General features: G+C 41.2%; 1 long non-coding RNA gene across 1 annotated transcript in view; it reads left to right on the top strand.

Annotated features, from left to right (window-relative positions):
- LOC137229082 (uncharacterized) overlaps positions 1-14,190 on the top strand; it is a 566,856-nt gene that overhangs the window by 380,773 nt on the left and 171,893 nt on the right. The window contains exon 7 of the long non-coding RNA XR_010945524.1: positions 5,376-5,551. This is a non-coding gene — a long non-coding RNA (uncharacterized lncRNA). The remainder of the gene's footprint in view (positions 1-5,375; positions 5,552-14,190) is intronic.

Here is a 14,190-nt window from a genome sequence, read left to right on the forward strand (position 1 = left end):
GACCTAACTACTGATTTCTCTGTCCCTGATTTCAAATGTGCTGCAGAAGAAAACCACACAGTTCTCCACTGGGCCGCACTACACAGTTACAGGTCAACATCAGTTGGGCCCAGTGCTTCTCAGCATACCGTGTCCTTGATTTGGAACCATTTCCCATTTTCCACAGCATATGCCAAACTTAACTCTGCTCTTCTCATCCCTGAGTAAACACTCACTTTCCTAACTACCCCAAGAAAACAAAGGGCATTCAGTAAGAATTCCGCAGCCTTGCCCTGCAAGCTTTTCTTTGCGTTAAAGTGTCCCTCTCTCTGACTTCTACCACTTAACTTCTAAGTGATTAAGATCCTGTTTCTCTTTCTGTATAATAGCATAATTAGAAACCCAAGATCACTCTCATTCAGTTCTTTGTCATGTAATATGTCTTTTAGGATTTAAGAAGATCCCTGTTCAAGCATGAGTATAACTTTCTGTGCTTTGGGGGTAACTGATGCTTATATGCTAGTTAACATGCTTTAATCTGTAAATTAGCTTTTTTCATCAGAGCTCACTTTCCTTATTTTTGTCCCTGATGTTACCTTGGGTATTTATGGTAGCCAGTCTCCAAAGATAGCCCCCAATGAGCCACACCTCCCAGAATTCATAGTTTTGTGTAGTCCCTGACTTTTGAATCTAGGCTGGCCCTGTGATCCACTTCCATAGAATATGACATCAGTGACACAATGCTAGTCTGGGTCTAAACCTTCTAAAGAACTGGCAGCTTTTGCTTGTCCACTCTTGAGATTTAGATTTAAGAAGCTCATTTAAAGAAACCCAAGTTAGCTGCATAGGGAGACCATACTGAGATAGAAGGAAAGATGTCTCAGCCTTCCAGCCAACCCTGCCAATGCTTGAGATGAGTAGAGTCATCTTGAATGATCCAGCTCATACCACCTTCTCTTACCACGTGAAAGACTCTGAGAGAAGAATCCAGTTAACCCACTGGGGCTATTATAAGAGATAACAAATGGGACTTCCCTGGCGTACCAGTGGTTAAGACTCCATGCCTCCAATGCAGGGGGCATGGGTTCGATCCCTGGTCAGGGAACTAAGATCCCAAATGCCTCGTGACCAAAAAAAAAAAAAGAGAGAGAGAGAGATAATAAAATTATTGTTTTAAGCTCCTAAGTTTGAGATGGTTTGTTAAGCATTAATAGATAACTAAGGCACTAACTCTCTTCACCAATCTTTTCCTAGTAGCTTCACAACACCAGCTCACCTCCACTGCCTAGTCTCTGCCAGGCAGCCGTAGGCAGTCAACATACTGAATAAATGAATTCCAAGTGAATGGAATTCCAAAGTGTATCTTTGCTTACACAGTTTGACGTTCCTTCCCCTCCTTTTAAAACCCAGCCTTGGGCTTCCATTCAAACATTTACCAATTATCTTATAATCTTGGCAGTTGTATTTTGCCTGACATTTCTGTGGACCTCATTTATATTAAAACTACTTCAATATGGATATAGTATATATATATATATATATATATATAGTACAGTATAGTGGTCTAAAACACAGAACGTTGTTTGAAATTAATGTGTTTTGATTGCTGTGAATGCCTCGTCTGATACTGAGGTAATTCATAAATGACATGTTGGAACCATTCTTCCAGGGTTTCAGGCTGTTCCATAAGTATATTATTTCTAGCAATGGGTTGCAGGCTTGTGAAAGTAATAGTCTACAATGCATGCCACAGGCAAATGCCAATTTGAAGGATTTAAAGAAAAGTATAACAAACCACCATATTTGTTAGCGTTTTGAGGTACCAAAACCTTTGTGAAATTTCAAAGACCATTCATTTCCTCAGGCCTATATACACCAATGCAGTCACATTATAAATTAGAACTCGCAGGCTCTTGCCTGTGGAAATATTTCCAAGGAATGTCTCGTAAGTCTCTAGTGAGGGTCTCACATCCACTCCAGTGAATGCTCCCACTTCTCTGCCGTCTTTTGCCACATATCTGACGGTACTGCCATAACCTCCCAGAACAGATGTTTCCCCCTCAGCTGAGGCACCAGAACCCTCCACATGCCAAACCATTTAGTGTTTCATTTTGTTTCACATTGTTAGGTAGACACATAGCTGTGCTCCTTGGGCACAAAGTTTTGCAAAATTTTCCTGAAACAAATATTCCAAATTTCCTCACTGCTCCCTGCTTACCACACAATTCACATATAAACTCCTTGGGCTCAGAGAGGACTCGTCTTCGTGGACACTAAGTGACAGACACCATTCTGCTCTCAGGACTACTCCCTTCCCTATAACCCTGAAGTTTTAGTACCAAGCCACACTTTTCTAGCTTCCTTTTCCTTTCAGAAGAAGCTTTCCCTCTTCTGGTAGAATCTTTGGCAGGCCTGCTCCACCAGCTTAGAAATGCCCAGCCAGTCTGAGTTGTAATCATGTCTCAACTTATATTCAAATTAGGTCTTCCACCAAACACACACAAGAAGTTAATAATATCATGAGACTCTGTAGACCTGAAAGGTAGGCATCGTTCACTGGCACTCCCCTAGTGGGGAATGCAAAAAACATGGAAGTGGGATGTCAGAGGCTATATGTATTCCTAACTCACTCACTCGCTCGCTCACTCACTCACTAGTTGGATAACTCAGGTAAGATAGTGAACCTCTCTCAGCCTCAGTGCCTAGGTAATTCCAGCAATATTAGCCCATAATTTTGCCTGATGAGAATGTGTGAGAACACCCATCCTGGAGAGGGATGTTGACTGTCTCACATCCATCTTAGTGAGGCTCCCTTCTCACTAAGCATAACACATGGCATGAGAATGCAGGGGGAGCAGGTGGACAGCCTAGGTCTCAGAAGGCAGGCATGGAGCCAGCGAAGCCACAAAATACAAGTGCAGAACAGAGAAACTTGGCTTTCTTTTGTAAAACAAGAGGCAGAAAAAAAAAGATGAGAAAGAGATATATCATTGAAACAAATCAAAGATAATTTTTCCTGAACTTCCTAATAGGCTAAGACAGGACATCTTTTTAGGATTAAGATGGAGAAAACTACTCCCTTGGATGGCATGAACTGAAGGTGTTCTCTCAAGACAAAGAGCAGCCCAGTTTGTCTCCCTAAGGCCAGAAGGCTCTGTATATTATAATAAAAATAGCAGCTAACCTAGGGAGCATTTACTATATGCCAGACACTGAGTTAAGCATTTTACACGTATTAGTTTATTAATCATAACATCAACCCCAGTATCACCCCCTGCTTGAGATAATCAAAAATATTACCAGGTATTGTCAAACTCTCCCCATGTTGAGAACCATTGTTTGGTACTAAAAATCCCTACCTAAAAGTCTGACAGTGGCCCCTATCACAACTCTTGACCAGCAGTTCCTGTTCCCAGATTCCTTGAGATTATACAGTTGGTTGTGTGTAGGCATTAAACAAATTCATATTGGTATGATGCTTAGGAAAACTCCTTGCATATAGCAAACACTAATGTAAGTATTAGCTATTATTATTACTGTGTTTGTTATTGTCATCATGACAGGAAAGGTAGCAGAGTAGGGTAGAAGGGAGCCTGTATTGGACAATTGGAGATTTGGGGGATAATTATCCCCACTCTTGGATAATCAAAACCAGGACTGCAGTGTGGAAGGTGCAGCCATCAGTGACTAAGTCCATCAGCCAAGGCCAGCAGTAGAAGCTTTGCAAACACAGTCAAAACATGAATCTTGTCCAGGCAGAAAATAAAATCATCAAGAAAAAAGTAATTGCTTTCACTGAGTCTTTATTAAAAAGTCATTCTGAGTAAATGATCACTTTCCCATTCCTGCAAATAATCCTTTTCATTGGAGTCTTGGGTGTCTCCCACTTTGATGCAATCAAGCCATTGGACTTACTGAAGAACATGTCTCATGTCAAATAGGTCATGGCTTGAGGAAGAGAAAGGGTAGGTCTGCAGAGGAGTAAGAAGAGTAGACCAGGTTGATGTGTGAGGGACAAAACAGTAAAGAGAATCATCCTATCTTGTTGCCCAATTGCTCATAATGAGTCAACAAGTAGGCAGCCATCTTTAACTGGTGACAGAGTGAAAAGGAAATGGTAAATCAGGGAGGCTGGAGTGCTAGCACACCTGTATGAAGTAAGCACTGGGACTCATTCCAGACACAACCACAAAGGGCTTTCAAGAGACACAGAGATGCTAAGGCACCCCCGAGATAGCTTGTGAAATGCTAGGTAAAATCCACCCTAAGCCTTCACTGCTAAAACTGAGACTGACAGGCAGGGTTCAATGGTATCAGCTACCTGAAAGCAAGAAATGTTAAAAATTTAGGGAATGTAAGAACACAGGACCTGAGAGAAGATTTTGCCATTTTCATTAAAAGCATCGTGTCAGCTTGGTAATGCTTACAGACTTAGAACAGCCACGCTGGGTTTCGTAGGTCAGGGTTGTGAAGAAATCTATTCATTCGCTGAAACAACCACCTTTCTATATGTCCACTCAGCTTCTCTGTGGCTCAGTTTCTTCATCTGAAATAGCAGCTGTGTTGTACATGATTTTATCTTTTCACATAGAATATTTAATTCTCATAACACGTTGAGAGGTAGGTGTTATCATCTTTAATTAATAGATAAAATTGGGGCTCTGAGAGGTTGTTAGTCACTTCCCTAAAGTCACATAAACTGTCCTAAGTACACCAGGCTCTCTATTTCAAGTTCTATACTCTTTCTAGAATCCTACTGAAAACCAGAGATCAGCTCTCTGAGGCTTCTTTCAGCTCCAGAATTCCATGATTTTATAGGTTCTGTGTTTTTGAAAGCATGTCTGGTCCTTAATATTTTCCTTCCTTGATCCTGAAAGGGTTTAAATCATTGGAGGCAGATGACCCTCTCAAGCGGGGCTGTTTTTCCCTTTCCCCACCACTTCTTAATCCCTTTCTGTTCCAACCAGTTTAGAAGATCTGCAGATGGGACTGTTCCATTTAATGTTTAGATTGAGAGTCTTACCTCAGAAAAGAACCACAGAGCGTAAGTTAGCTTTGGGAAAGGATAATCCAGACAGCTGCTAACAAAAGTCACGGGTAACTAGGGACAGTCTAGACCTTGTGGTCTTTTCTGGGTGAATGGGGAGTAGAGCAATCTGAATTTGCAAGTTCAATGAGATGATACTCCCTTACACCTGGGAAGAGGCCACCTCAATATCTTCCACATCCAGCGAGTCCTTCACATGGAAGTCAGATGTGCTCTGGAAAAAACAAACCACGTCTCTTCTTGACTGAAACATTTTCATAGGGTTTCAGCAACTTTTAGGAAAATCCAAAATCCCAAGCACAGCCTCCAAGCTCCTCCAGAACCTTACCCCTTGTTCTTTATTTTCCAGCCCTGACTCTCTCAACATCCTTATATTCACATTGTGCTGGAATTCCTGCTCTTCTGACAAGTTGTTAGCTACTTGCTGTGGACTCCTCTCCATCATGTGAAATGCTCCCAGCCAGTAAGATCTAGACCAAAGCCATCTCCTCTATAAGCACCTCGAGTACTTGGCTCCTACTTTTGGTAAGATCGGCTACTTTGGATTATCATTCTGTTTCTCTCCACCATGAGTTGTTTATTTTCTCGTCATGCTGCTGAGCTCACAACAGGTGCTCAGTAAATGTTGGAGTAAATGTGTAAGTGTTAAGTCATTGTTCATGACAAAACATGTCATGAGCGCAGCTGATATTTACACAGACTCCTCTCTTTTGAGTCATCTCAGCTGGTTCGGCTATGAATGTGTCTTGCCTCATCTAGTGTTGTACTGGGGGTAGCTGATTGATGCAATTTTAGAAGCTCTCCTACAGTGAAAACCAAGGCATCTTACTTTTCTTGCACACGGTATGATACAGAGCACAGAATGGACACTAGAAGGTGAGTAAGAAGTACATTTTACAACAGTGTATGAATTACATGTGTATTGTTACAAAGACTCTGGGCCATATTTTCTCTCGAATGGTGATTTCTATGATGTCAAGGAGTTATGAGGAATCCCACAAATTCTACTTCCACATGCAGCTCAAGGAAAAAGCATGTAGCTTTGGTATCATGCTAACCTGAGATTGAATCCTTCTCCACCAAGTATTGATATTAGTACAACCTCAGTCAACTTAGTCAATGGAGCTGAATGATGCAACCTACCTTATAAGGCTGTGGCAGTGAATGATTTGACATAGAGAAAGTAATTAGCACAGTGCCTGGTGCATAGTAGCTGCTTACCTCATTGTAGGATTTTTGTTTAAACCCCACCCTCCCTTCTTCATAAGAAAACAAGGCAGAATGAGAGACAAGGAAAATTATCCCTCGAAGATGCAGTTCAAAAAAGATCGTTTAGATAGGGAGAGGAGACAAAATTGTCTGCGGGTTCTGTTTTAGAACAGGACACGGGTTCTCAATTCAGGAAAAATGTATTTTTTTAAAGTCATGTAGCTTATCTTGAGGCACATTTTTTTGGGTTTGTAAACATTAAAAATTTTTACCTTTACATTAAAAGCCAAGATCAAACTATTTTCAGAGTACAGTGTTGGTTCCCTGAGTTATGCAGGGCTCTATGCTTAGTCTATGGCTCCATAAATATTAATGAAGGGTCTAGATACCAGATGCTAACGGCAGCGGTGCTGGGCTAGTTCTCATGCCTTATGCTTGCACCCAGAGGGGTTGGCTCTGACTTCATGTTTAAAGAACTGAGCTTCATGATACGATATATCAGGAGATATGATGTATGTCTTCCTGCTACTGAGCAATGAACTCTATACAAACTCACAGCCATACACACATACACATATTTAAATCAGTAAAAACCAAACTGGCTGGATTTATACAACTGTTTATTTTATGTCTGAGTTTCAGTTTTTCACTGGAACTACATTTTTTTGTCCTTAATCTGATTATTTTGCTGATGCCCAAAAAGCCTATGGTAGCTTTCTCTGTGAAAAGCAGCTACTTTCCCTAGTTTCCCCCATCTTACTCCAAGGTTTCTCATACTTTTCAGTCACCATAACTCCTTTCCCACTCCTCCCGCCATCCACACACGACACTCTCAGTTCACCTATCTTCTGTTTTTTCATCTGACTGTGGAAGTTTCTTTAACAGTGATCTAAGAACCTTTGTATCTGCATGTGTCTTCCTGGGATACGCCTTCATATACACACAGACCTGAATAGATGTGCTGCAGGCTGCTGGTCAAGGGGTTGGGTACCATTTTCACACTGAATGGGGATGAGCCGTGCTGTGCCTTCGTCTTGCATTCACGATAAATACACTGGCCATAGGAATCATCTAGCTGTTCGGTAATTGAAACTCCAAAGCAAATCCAACACATATGCCTGCCCACACACTACCCCAAATTCATCATGCCCACACAACATCATTAGCTTGAAATTGCAAAATTATTACTGAAAATCACAAAGGAACTTAAAGAAATTGTAAAACTTTACAATTTTACTTTTAGCAGCAAGTAATAACTAAAACCCAGGAACCGTAAAAAGGACAACTGATTTGACAAAATAATCATCTGACTATAGCCTGACTTTTCCTTCTAAAAGAGTCTTACATTGTCATTAGATATTTTTTCTGTATCACGAAAAGGCAGGAAATAAATATATAAACATCCTTTAAAGAAATCCACTGTGGGCTTCCCTGGTTGGTGCAGTGGTTGAGAGTCCGCCTGCCGATGCAGGGGACACGGGTTCGTGCCCCAGTCCGGGAAGATCCCACATGCCACGGAGCAGCTGGGCCCGTGAGCCATGGCCGCTGAGCCTGCGCGTCTGGAAGCTGTGCTCTGCGACGGGAAAGGCCACAAGAGTGAGAGGCCCGCGTACCGCAAAAAAAAAAAAAAAAAGAAATCCACTGTGGATGCATCCATGGGATTTATCACTAATATGACTTTCTAGAAGACAATATGAGAACATATATCCAAATTTCAAACATTCATAATCTTCACATCGGCAATTCTAGAAATATATCTTAAAGATGTTATAAAAGTATACAAAGATGTATCCACAAGTACTTTTTAATAATGAAAAAAGAAACCGTATGATTAATACTAAGAAACCGTTTGAGAGAATGCTGCAGAACATAGTTATGGGCATGGGAATTTGAATATGATATGTTTCTAAATGAAAAAAGGAGGTTTTTGAAAGAACATATGTATGTTTGTTTGTGCTTGTGTGTGTTTGTGTGTACACACGCATAGAAAAAATATCTAGAAAAATATTTTTCAGAGTATTAAAGGAGTTATTATTGGTGATAAGGTAAAGGTTATTTTTACTTCTCTATACCTCTTTGCATTGTATATGCAAATTGTACATGCAAATTGTACTTTGCATTGTACATTCTCTGCTTTGCAAGAGAATAAAAGTAAAACTATTTAAATTTGGGGAGGGGAGAGGAAATACATAACATTAGGGGACATACCAATATTAATGCCAAACTGACATGGTTAAAGTCCATTATTAAAATGTATACCACAGAATCTTAGAAGCTAAGTACAGTTATTGAAAATCCCCTCTGTGCTCACCCAAGCCCAGATATGTGGTGAAGACTAGGGGAAACCATGACTGTAGAAAAGACTTGGAGCTTTCGCACACACAGCCTTGTCTCCTTAGTGATTTAATATTTGCCACCTCCCCCTACCTTCCCCAATACTCATGGACAGGCTGCTGGCAATTGACGGTCTCTCTATTGCCAGAAAGATAAGCTGAGCTGTCAGGGGAGTGGAAGTGACTGTGAAGAGGGGTGTGTTCTGCGAGGCAGATGACATCCAGAAAAGCATTCCTATGGATGACATGCCTACCAAATCCAGAAGCGCACTTGCTCATTAGGACACAGCCAGGCGAAACGTTCAATGTAGGTTATTTAGCATGCATCGCAAAAAGTGAAACAGGTGCAGAAAAAAAATCCAGCCTTTATTTTCTTCTTTCTTTTTCCTCTCTCTTTCTCTCTGCCTCCCTCCCTCTCTTCCTCCCTTCCTCTCCTTATCTCTCTCAAGTTTCAAACATGTCTTATAACCTGTCATATGGGCCAAGCCATCCCTGGAGAGAGATGTTAAACCGTTTTGAGTGACAGCCTGCCATATTTAAATTTAAAAATTATAAGGTAAATAAGTACTAGGGATGTAATGTACAATATGATAAATATAACTAACACTGCCATATGTTATATATGAAAATTGTTAAGAAAGTAAATCCTAAGAGTTCTCGTCACAAGGAAAAAGAATATTTTTTTCTATTTCTTTAATTTCGTATCTTTATGAGATGATAGATGTTCACTAACTTATTGTGATAAACATTTCATGATGTATGTAGGTCAAATCATTATGTTGTATGTTAAACTTATACAGTGCAGTATGTCAATTATATCTCAATAAAACTGAAAGCTAGATAGATGATAGATAGATTGATAGATAGATAGATAGAGATAGATAGGTGTGAAAACAAACAAAAAAAGTTTCCCTTTCCCCCTTGCATCCTGGTCCTGAAGATGGAGTAAGTCCGTTTTGCACACTCTTGACCACGGACTTGACCATCATCCAGTCCGTTTCTCGCAACACTTCTGCAAGCATCTCCAATCTGATGTGCTGCCTTATTTCCAACCTGCCTTGAGCTCAGACACTCCACCAGGGCATATGATGGGCCAGTTAAAGCTGTACCTCAAGCAGAGACAGAGCACGTAGATTTTGTTTAAAAGAACACATGACGATCCATTCAAGAGGAAATGTTGTCATCCTGGTCAGGTCTGGATCAGATCTGTGTTGGAGAACGTGAAAGGAGACCTGACTACAACACATCACCATGCTAATGTACCCTAGTCAGGTACACCACTATTTCTTGCCATTTTCTTTTTTCTCATATGAAGGTTGCCATCATTTCACACACATTTTTCAGTGATAAAGGTAGTTCCGTTACTAACCGTCTGGTAGGGGTTGGGGAGCAAGCATTTCATAACTGGGTTTCAACAACTTTGAATATACTTGCTCAGATCTCTCTCCATCCTAACTCTATCCTCTTTACATGACTTTTCTTCTTTAAATATAAATATGATGTCTTTCTCTGTGACACACAAACACACAAGTTCTGCACAAATAGCCAGGGGATTGGAGACTCTGCTGCCCCATCCACAGTTGAATTTTAAAAATGGAATTAGGAAACTCAAACCATGATTCTCTCAAAGCAATTTGGAGATGTGCCATCACCAGACTGATGGGATGTAGGTGAAGCAACAACTCACTCTAAATGTTAGAAACCAGAAGTCGGGGAAAGAACCTGCAGCCCCAAGGCTCTGGAATTTCCATCACTCACTGATCCTGAGAAGTCCAGCCCACTTACTTTCAGACCTGGAACATAATGGCCAGTTCAAGGAGAGACCAAGGCTTGTAGTGCCTTTAAGTTTGTTGTGGCTGTTGTTTATGTGTTTTAAACGATATAGTTCCTAATAAGGTTATTTAGTGAAATGTTCATCTCCCTCTATGTTATTGCCATGTCACTCAGTGGTGAAAGGGAAGCAATCAGATATGCAGTAACTAAATAGGCTGTTGGATTTTACAGACTTTCTCTCAGAAGGATTCTGTTACTTTCACCTCTCAGGTATGGTACAGTGTGTTTGAGAAAGAAAAAAGGGGTAAGAACAAATAGCATTTACAACCAGCCAATCAAGCAATAGTAATTGGCAACATCATTCACAGATACTCACCTGCAGTGCTAAGCCATATAGAAATGAGTGAGATTAGTTCCATTTCAGTTACAATAACAACAGGAACCAGGCCCACATGTTTTTATCTTAGTGGAGACAGGGGACAGACGGCAAAGAAAGTCTAAATTCAATGATCAAACAGGAATAAAGCCCTCCTCCCCAAAATCAAAATGAGATAATTGCCAGGGGCGGCTTGTCTTGGGTTCTGAGAATTAGGAAGCAAATACATTTGCAGAAACAGCCATAGGGAAGCAAAACGAAAATAAATTGCTCCAGTTTGAGGCATTCTTTGACTCTTTTGGGCACTGGCTGTTTTTTACACAATCGTCAGAAAAATGGATGGTTCAGAAACAAAACAAAACAAAATAGAACATGTAAGGGACCATATCTGCATGGCCCTGAGTGAAAAAATTCAGGCTTCCCAAACTTGTGTCTATGGTGTAATAAAGGTTTTAAAATCTACCTTGCTATATTTCTAGTTCTTTTTCTCTACAACTGGGTCAAAACACAAAGAACACCAAGTTGTAATAGAATTTTCTAAATTAATACTACACTGGAAAATAGAAATCAATGTTGGGAACTAAAAAAAAAAAAGAATGTCTATTTAGCTTCTATGCCACCCTGAAAACAAGCAACCCTGAAGAGATCTCTTCACTTGGATCTTATCTGAGAATTTGCAATCTACCTTTCCTTACCTCTGCCAAGTTAGTCCCACCCCTTCCTTCTGCTCCCACTTATGGGCCCTTTATAATTTCCTTCCTCCTTTACATCTAAATGCAGAAGTGAAGTGTGAAAAGCTGTTTAAGTACTTAACTTACTGAGAAAGGAAACTAGCTGGCCATTTTTCATATTCCATGATATTAAAATAATTCATCTGAGTTTGCACTAATGACAGTAAATCTCTCGTGTTGACAAGCGGTGGTCAATTATCCTTTCTACAGCCTTTTAAAGCCCAAGCACTAGGAAGTGTGTCAGTGTTGGAAACTCATGGCTTGCTCATTCAAACGAAGCAGCCAGCCAGCCTGAGCAGCTCTCTCGACAGTGTACCACCAGGGTCCTTGCCGCCAAACAGCTCTCCTAGGGGCTTGCAAGTGCTGGGGCACTTCCGCTGGAATTTACATGTATGGGGGAAATGGTTTAAATAAAGTGGTGTGTTATTTATCCCCATAATGATGAGTTTAACAGCCACAATTAGGAAGGAAATTCTACAAGCCTGAACTCCAGTTACTTATTACTGCCACTGAAAGTCAATTAAAGTATCTAAGTAATTACAGGGATTGTGATCCTCTGTCATCTGGTAAATCATACTAGAGGGAAGAGGCTCTTGGTTTGCTTTGAAAGTGTGTGATCTAGTCTCCATCATGTTTTCGGACAAGGGAGTGTGTGAGGAGGCTTGCCCCCCACATCTGTGGATCTGTTCACCTGGGAGAGCAACAGAAGTGTTCACTGGATTTCCATCCAACCTCAGCAGCTGAGCGAAGAAGCAAGAGTCATACGGGAGGTGGGTGGGAGGTGCCCACTTTGCCAGATAAGCCGCCCAAGGACATTGCTCTTCAACTCAGGAGCCTCTAGTGGCACCTTGTTCCTTCTGGAGCTCCCACTATTCCAGGTCCTTGTTCCTTTGCCCACTGCAAGGCCACCAGCTCCCTGACTACCTCCCAGTGCCTTCTTTAGTCATCCTGGTGAGCTCGCTGTCTCATAAACGTTATCATCATGATTTAAACGACTTCTGTACTTTTTCTCAGACTGTTACTTAAGATGCATTCCTTCCCTCTCTTCTGTCTATCAAAACCATCTTCACCCTTCAAGGCCCAGCCAGAGTCCTGACCTCTCCCTGATGTGGATCCAATACCAGACCTCTCCTTCTATGAGGTGCCTGTGGAATTCCAAATTTATTCCTCAGTGGTTCTCAGATTGTGAACACTAGCAGGGGCTACATCTTAAGTTTCCGCTTCTTGCCCAGCATCTGGGATACATTTACACCCCCAATGTGGTAACCTCCTGATCCTTGATTTCTGTGGTTGCTGTAGTTTAGTCTCATGTTTGGTGAAATGTCTTGATCAGACCTAGCTGGTATTCCTTCATTTAGTCACACCTTCCTTCCTTCAGCAGCATGTTTTGAATGGCTTACTTAGAGCAGGACACCAGAACCATGGCTTCTAAGTTTGAATCCAGTGCTTGCTCTCCAACCATAATGTCCTGATGGGAAACTGTTTGCTCACATCACCGTGCACAAATCAAGGAGTCTCTCAGTGCTCATCATTCCTTCACCGGCCAACACTTGCAGGGAAATCATCATAAAAGCAATGGAAATACAGAAAGAATGAGCTCCATCTCCCCTGTGGTTCCATACCGCTCTCCTCAGAGCATTCTCAGTCCAAGCCAGGAGACAAAGAGAAGAAAATATTTTTAAATGATCTTCCACATGACTTCAGGGCTAACACAGGGTTCAAGTGTGGTGCAAGGGATGGGCAAAACTCAGGTCAGCCAGCTATGCTAGGGTCAGCCAGACATTGGGGTCGACTGGCCATGCTTGGGTTGAATCAAGAACACCTTGCTGTTCTTCACATCCCAAGACAGATATTGGAATTTTAACTTTCCTTTTTGCAACCTCTTTATGTTTTGAAAATTCATTTCATCTTAGAGTGAGACTTCCCAGAAGATCTCTTTTCTCATTCTCCCCTTTCATGGCATGTCCTTTGGTAGCTCCTGTTCTGCACCTGTGGTGTTTAGACTTCATATTTCCACTAGCATTTGCCCCCAACATGTTGTTTTTGTAAAAAAAATACTCTGCATGAGTCCAAGGAAACTGACCAGGAAGAAACATGAAATTCAACTGATGGGAAAATCTACAAAATGTTTTCTTTAAAGCTTCTCACTATTTTCTGCAGGAAATATTGCCCATAACAAAGCAGTGAAAATAGAATTGAAAATGAAGGCAAGACTGACAAGTTCAACAACATTGGACCATATCAAAGGACTGCTGAAAACCCTTCAATGGCTCGAGCTCTCTGATAGTAGCTGGTGTATTACAGTGAAACTGTTGTACCTGCATCTAACACCCACACCACCAACATGTAGGGCCTAAGTTCAGTACAGGCCAGGACTGTGCTGTGTGTCTTGCTGGTGGCTAGCACGATGCCTGGTACACAGTATGCCCTCAGGAAATATTTGTACAGTGAATATTTGGTCACCATTTTCTTACATAAATACCATGTGTTAGGTGTGGAGGTTTTAAAATACTAAGATACACGGTTCTCATCTTTAAGAAGTTCAAACCCTGGCACTGGCATTCTCAAGCTTGAGTGAGCATCAGAATTGCTCAGGAAGCTCTAAAAGTACAGATTTCCAGGACTTACCCGCAGAAATTCTAATTCAGTAAGACTGGGTAGGGGCCCAGAATTCTTTACTTTTAATAAGCCTCCAGACACTGCTGATGATCAGCCAGATTGGGAACTCTTGGACTAGTGGGT

This window comes from Pseudorca crassidens, chromosome 8 (assembly GCF_039906515.1).
Source record: "Pseudorca crassidens isolate mPseCra1 chromosome 8, mPseCra1.hap1, whole genome shotgun sequence".
NCBI classification, from domain to species: Eukaryota; Metazoa; Chordata; class Mammalia; order Artiodactyla; family Delphinidae; genus Pseudorca; species Pseudorca crassidens.